This window comes from Chaetura pelagica, unplaced genomic scaffold (assembly GCF_000747805.2).
Source record: "Chaetura pelagica isolate M959 unplaced genomic scaffold, ChaPel_1.0 scaffold66, whole genome shotgun sequence".
NCBI classification, from domain to species: Eukaryota; Metazoa; Chordata; class Aves; order Apodiformes; family Apodidae; genus Chaetura; species Chaetura pelagica.
In genome coordinates, this window is record NW_009953811.1 from 2,752,761 (window position 1) to 2,759,707 (window position 6,947).

The 6,947-nt window shown below is 44.0% G+C and overlaps 1 protein-coding gene across 1 annotated transcript in view; it reads right to left on the reverse strand.

Annotated features, from left to right (window-relative positions):
* The window catches only part of HSPA14 (heat shock 70kDa protein 14), a 26,503-nt gene that overhangs the window by 13,282 nt on the left and 6,274 nt on the right, over positions 1-6,947 (reverse strand). The window lies entirely within an intron of this gene.

The following is a 6,947-nucleotide window of genomic DNA, read 5'->3' on the forward strand; positions in this document are numbered from 1 at the left end:
CTCCGCTCCGCTCCGCTCCCATCGCCCGTCCCACCCCTCTTGGCATCGCCATGGGGAAAGTGTCCCCATCAATCCTGGGGGGATTTAGCGTCGCTCACACAGAATTCACTTCGTGCTGGCCAGAGCCGCTGTTGCGCTGGAGGCTCCTCAGGTTTGGTGCGGCCCTGTGATGGGCGCAGCGCGGCCCTGCGGCTGCCTTGGGCTGCTGCTGCTTCGTTAGAGGTTAAAACACTGATCTGAGCAGCAGCCTGGGTTCAGGAGGCAAGAGGAGTTAACCTTTCACACCTCCAGGAGAGCTACAGGACGAGAAAAATCCTGCCCATCTCCTGGTACCTACATCAGACAAGCCCACCATGATCTCCCCGCAACAAACTCACCTCTGATTTAGCCCAGTGCTCTGCTGAAACGTCTTCCCAGCTGACAAACCGGTGGCACCTTCACAACATCAGAGCTGCTCCTTCTCTCCCACTGCGTGTCACGTCTCACAGGCATCCAAAAACCAGACCAGCTACCCTCAGACCAGCTGCTAGCACAGTGTGAAGTGAGCTGGCCCAGACCCCTCTGTGCTGGGAGCTCACGGGCAGCCTGAGAGGCTGGAATGCAAGAAGGGATCCCCTGACACTGCCCCAGCAGACTGGCTTCAGGAAAAACAGAGAGAGCATGGCAAAAAAGCAGTAACCTCTGCTGAGTTGTTTAAAGTGGGAGCAAGTGTCTCTATTGAACAACAGACTGTTTTGTGGCTGGTAAATAATCTTCTAAAATGTCCCTTGGGGTGAGGGAAGTTGGATGAGAGAGCTTCTTTTTAACTATCCAGTGTGTGTTCTGAGTTAATTCCCAGGAAATCAAGCTCCATGGAGGCTAGAGATGGCAGCTGCGAGACCATGGCCTGTGATCATCTGCGGCCTGGGGGTGTGGCAGGGGGTCAGTGGAGTCTGTTCCCAGGAGAGCTGTGAGAGAGCCTGGCTGTGGGGGAACCTGGAATGTGGTCCTTCAGATGTCACTTCCCTCCCTTGCTTGAAAAACAGCCTCTTCCCCAAGACAACAGCATGAGACTTTACAGTGCTCCTGGAGATGCTGACGTCCTCCTGATGGAAAACTTCCCTCCCCCATCGCTCGCCTTCAGAAAAGCATCCAGGAGATTTGCTTGTTTGGTTGGTTGGTTGTTTGCATAAAAATAAGCTTCTCAAACTCATTAACCTAAATACCCCCAAATACTACACTGCTGATTTTGGGCAGGGGAATACCTGCTTTTGGGAGGTGTCTGTGTATTACCACCTCCAGAGGTGGTTTCTGCTGGGTTTCGGTGGAGCCTGTAGCTTGTTTCTGGGTTTGCTGTGACATTTGCCACCCATGAAAAAAAGAAACTTGATAAAGCTGTTTTCTGTATCCTCGTGGCTTCATAGTCACCATGTCTAAGTGATAGGGAGGAAGCAACTTCATTTAGCAGATCAGATTAATTAAAAACTTGTGTTAATTTTTAATAAACTGACCAGATTTTTTTTATGGGCCGAAGGTCATGGCTGACTTCTGTGGAGTCTTCCCATAGCTGCCCAAAAAAGGATGAGGAAAGCTTGGCAAGCAAATCTGTTGAAAGGCTGGTGTTAGTGCCTGTAGGTGGCATAAATGCAGCATGAAATTGCAATGCCACAACTCATCTGCAGCCTTTAGTCTGTTTGGCAGCTCAATGGATTTGCAGTAAAGCTGAAGCTGGATTTATTTATTTTTTAATTTACACTAGAGTGTTTACTAGAGAATAGATACAGATTTTTTTTCTATTTTAGAAGACATAAAGTGTATTCAACATCTATTTGGTTTTGCTTGTAAGTCAATAATGCTAGTTTTCTTTCTTCTTTTTTCTTGAAAAAGCTTTGAATGCCTGCAAAATAAGCCCTCCTTTATTCCACTCCACATCACAAACTTCAGTCACCAAGAGGGAATAATTTGTTTTTCTTACAACCCAAAGCAACCAAACCTCCAACCTGGGCCTGGGATGTTAATCAGTGTTCACTGGATGAGCTGCTGACCCACGCTGAAGTATCCCAAGGAAATCTACCAATGACTTCAGCTTAACAAGTTTGTCAAAAAGCAACATTTTCCTGAAGATCTGAATTGTTTAAATGCATATACCATTTTATTCCCCCCCTCCCACCCGTCTACCCCCCCTTAAGAAAAATAACAGAAAAATATTTAAATAACTTCCTCTGAAGTTTTCTGGGCTTTCTCCTTTCCATGTCCCAGTTTTTCCATCTCCTACACAATGTCAAATTCACTTTCCAGGAATGTTGAAAGGTTTTAATAATAGATAGGAAGTGTTATGGTTAATAATGCAGACCTAAGTTATGACATGAATTACAAAGATGCCATGAGGCAGTCCCAGAGCTTTCCAAGCAAGCTCCACTGTAAAATATGCCTGAAATTAATTTTTGTGCTCTGGGTGGAATATCTTGTGTTCATTGAGCACTGGCATGATGTTTATACTCAGGGCAAGTTCAGTCTAAGACTGAGCAGAGTTTAAACCAGCAGTTTAAGAAGAGCCAACAGCCAGAATAGGTCATGATCAGCATCAGGTCAGTTAGTGACAGATGTCTTAATTTTAGGCAACTGATTTAGGAGTGAGGGTGCCAGCTTGAAAGAAGTTCATTCTGTATACTGTCAGAGGTTAACTATGTCACCTTGGGGAAGTAATGTAGCTTTACTGTTTCTTGAGTTCTTCATATAAAAAAAAAAACAACCAACAAACAAAAGTAGCATTTTCCCTTCCTCTCAAGAGTGTTATGAGGATAACTACCTTAATTAGTAACCTAGTTAGAGGTGAGTGTAACAGGATGGAGTAGCTGGAACACAGCTCTTCATTTATCTCTGCTGGCCAGTCCTGGTCAGTGTCATGTCAACCAAATTGATTTTTGCAGAAGGTGATTAAACACAATTAAATGTCCCTATTAATACCAATGCTAAGATTAGCTTTATTGAACTGACATGAAAGTGGTGATAGATTCTGAGTTCCTTTTATTAAATAAGTGTTAATTGGATCCATGCAGAGCTGACAAAACAATTTTCTTTCCCACAAAACCACTGTTATCTATAAAGCTAAAAGATGAAATTAGAGTTCTTTTTTAAACTATAGAGCAGTCATCCCTTTTTTTTTTTTTTTTTTTAAGTGTTAATGATCCCTGTCTTTAGCTAACTTGCTAACATTCCTTTGGCAACTTCACCAATTTCTGCTGCTTAGCTTAAGGTTTTCATTTCCTTGTTGCTGTATATAAAGAATTTTTTGTCAGATTTTTACAATTCACTTAAAAGACATTCAGATTTTGCTGTGAACACCATAGCTGGTCAGCAGCTGTGGGGATGCAAAAGGAAAAGAACAGCATCTGGAACCATTCTCCTTTGTTTTAAGATCTGAGGAAGTCCTAGTTAAATGACACAATTTCTGTTTGATAAAAATCTCTGCCCATCTGCACTCACAGGCATTAATTCAAATCCAGTACTGACAATAATAATGATAATTTTGATGAAGAGAGAACAGTCCCATGGCCTTTGTGGAGTGAATTTGGAGGATTTGTGTTTAATTTTCAGCATTTCTATCTGCATGTCTTTGGACAGCCACTGAAATCAGTGGGATTCTTTCCAGCAGCTTCACTGGTCATTGGCTGTGGCCCTAAACAGCCTCTTACAACAGAGGAAAATTAACATAGTTGTTGGCAACTCGTCAACTGATGACTGAATGTGTGCACTGAAATCCCCTTCCACCTTTCCAGACCAAAAATTGGGAAAGGCCAGGGGTGCAGAGGAGGGAGGCAGCACTGCTGATGAGCAGACAGCCACGCTGTTCCTCCTTGCTGCCAGCCTTAGGAATCCAGAGGTATGTCAGCCACGCAGTATTTTTTAGGATGTCATGTTCTGGTTTTAATGACCTGGGTCCAGATAGCTACCTCTGAAAGAAGAGTTACCCTTTTTGTGGAACACTACATGTGTTTATTGAGGCTGACGGATTCCCTGTTCAGGGCAGACCTGGAATCCAGGAAGTTGGGACACGTTGTATTGACTGATCCTACCATGAGAGCTTTGTGCAATCAGATGGTTGGTTCTGTGCAATTTCTCGAGGTGCTGATGTTGGTCAGTTGTGCTGCAGGGACTCCTCGCTTCTCTGGCAGATGGAGGGGAATCCCGAGGTCTTTACAGAAGAGCTGCTGCAGAACACACACTGAGCCTGCTGGTAGCTCACAAGGGACAAATCTCACTCCACCAAGAAGCAGTTTTAGGCCAGCTTCTGCATAGCCTTAACACAACAGACACACCTGTAGCTCCAATCTCTCCCATGGAGAGAGATTCTTCCTTTGAAGAAAGGTGTATGCTGGATTTTCAGCTCTGGATTTTCCCAGGTTACAACTTGGGGATTTTCCTGGCCTGTTCTCATGCCCAGAGGTTGTTCCTCTGAGAGTTATTCAGCCACAGAGCAAAAAGACAAGATCTGCCTGAAGATCTTACAGTCATAATGAAAGCTAGAAGTGAAGAAATGAGCCAAACCAACAGGAATTCCCTGGAGTGAGGAGAAACTGAATCAGTTTGGCCAGAAGAAATGCAGAGGTTTAAGCAGCTCAGCCTCCTCCTCCTGGGCTGAAGAGTTTGTCTACCATGGGTCCTGATGGGACAGATTGGATGGGTGGAGGTGGAAGACTCTCATCCTTTATTTAAAACCACTGATGGTCTGTTTGCCTTCTCTATTCTGTAAAAGCTAGTAGGAGAATCCAGTTGCTTTCCATGGGATGCATTCTACCATGAGAGAGGAGTGCTTCATTGGTGGATCGCCTTACTCACTAATTCATTTAATTGCCCATTCATTACGTTTACTCATGTGACAGATGGACACAATCCAAGGCTCACCATCAGGATTTATTATAGGTACACAATTAAACACAGTGTTGCCAAATAGTGATAACATCATTCAGTATCATCCTGAAAATCAATTACTTGCACTTTATCAACATTCTTTAGGAGCAGGTCTGGCGCTTCTGTGCCCTTTGCTTTGCCGTGTGTTTTGCCATGCAAGAGGGAGTCCCATGATCTTAGCAAGTGGCTTGTGGCAGTTAAAACACCTGACTTTAGGGTGCTTTCTACAACCATGGACTTCTGGGGTGTTGAAAACATTCCCCACTTTGCAGCATCCCCTCTCTTTTTTCCTTCTCATGGAGTTCCTCTCCTGTGTTTTTCAGTGCTGTTACTTTGGAGCCACCAGTAAAATACTCAGAAAAATCCTTGCATGGTAGGTGCCCATGTGCCCCTTCAGAAGATCTGTGAGAGATGTAAGACATCAGATATTTATCTTGGTGAGCTCAGATAAGGTAGATTGAGCTTTAAAACAAATTGCTGGTCTTTGAAGTATCATTGTCTGGTCTCATTCATTTATCCTTCTGGGTCTCTGCCCAGAAACTCTTTCTGTTCTTTAGCCTTTCTAAACCTAAGCAGAAAAGGGAAGGAAATAATTCTGTACTCTCTTTCTCCCTCCCTCCTTCTTCTCATCTACTTACAGCTTAGGTCAGGAGAATTAAAGAGTTTGGGACTTACATTTCCATCCCATCCAGAGCAGTCTTTGTTGGAGGACTCTCTGGGTGACTCATGCATGTGGATGGGCACTTTCCCAGCTCTGCTGTGAAGAGGGAGCAGTGCTGACTCCTTCAGAGAGAGGTTGCTTGTTCAAGCTGAGCAGCTGTTACAAAGGCTGTGGAGTTTTAAATAACTCTAATAAATGAAATCTCTTCTTCCTATTCAGTTAATCAGGCCTTGCTTTATTCATATGTCAAAAACCTGCTTGCTTTCCTCTTACCCAGACAGCTTTTCATGGCACATAAAAACTGAATGTAGGACATAAACAACCAGTCCCACAGACTGAATGAAGCCTCAGTTTCCAGTGGCTCTTGTGGATCTGCTGCTTTTGTCCTAGTAAAGTGCAAGGGTTGGCATAAGCTTTTCTCGTGGCTTGACACTTCTGATTCATTCTCCTCTCTGATTTCTCTGGTGTCCAGTAAGATTTATTGTACAGCCTTTCTCTTGGGAAGGGGAAGGCTGAGGAGATTTCAAACTCTGGGGGAGGAAGTGAGACAGAAGAAATGATGCCACCACCTCTAGAGATGCTATGGACTGGCAAAGCCCTGATCCTTGACTTTAACTATGTGGAACTGGAGACAGATCACTGGAGAGCATGGGACTGCAACCCCATGTCATCTGGGGTGCAGCAGCTGTTCTCCCTAACTCCACCACCCTCTGCATTACAGCAATCACTCTGCAGCATTCACCTGAATTGGGTGATTTTTTCCTCTCCAGCACCATAGGGGAGTTAAGGACAATGTGAGAACTTACGTGCTCTCTAAAGCATCTCTCACATTCTTTCCTCTTGCAGAAAGGAAACTGGACTTAAAATCTGTGGAGCTCTCCAAGAGAATGAGACAGGCTGGGCTCTGGATGTACTGACAGGCTGGGGAGAAGTGAGCAGGGTCTGTATGGAGAAAGCAGAACTCTTAAATATGGAGCTGTTCCTAAAGCATACATGCAGAAACCTCAGATCAGACCTTTAGCTGACACCAGTATCAAGCCCATATTGGTCACAGATACTGTCTAAAATGATGATGATTGGGGAATTGAATATGAATTGCTTTTGTAGCCCCTTAGCAGTGCAAGGCATTTTTCAAACACCTTCAGAAAAATATTCTAGCAGATGTACAATCATTAATTATTTACCTTGCAATAGGTGAGCAGGGGTCCCAATATGCCAAGACCTGGACATACACACATGGAGATAGAGAAGCTGGTTTCCTACATTATTCTCAAAGGCCATGGTATAAAATAAAACCACAGAAGAAATCCATAAATAAATAAAATTTATGGACTCTGTTCTATTACCAGTGAATTCAGGGGTCTCTTGCTGGTGATGCTGAGAGCAGAATTAGCCA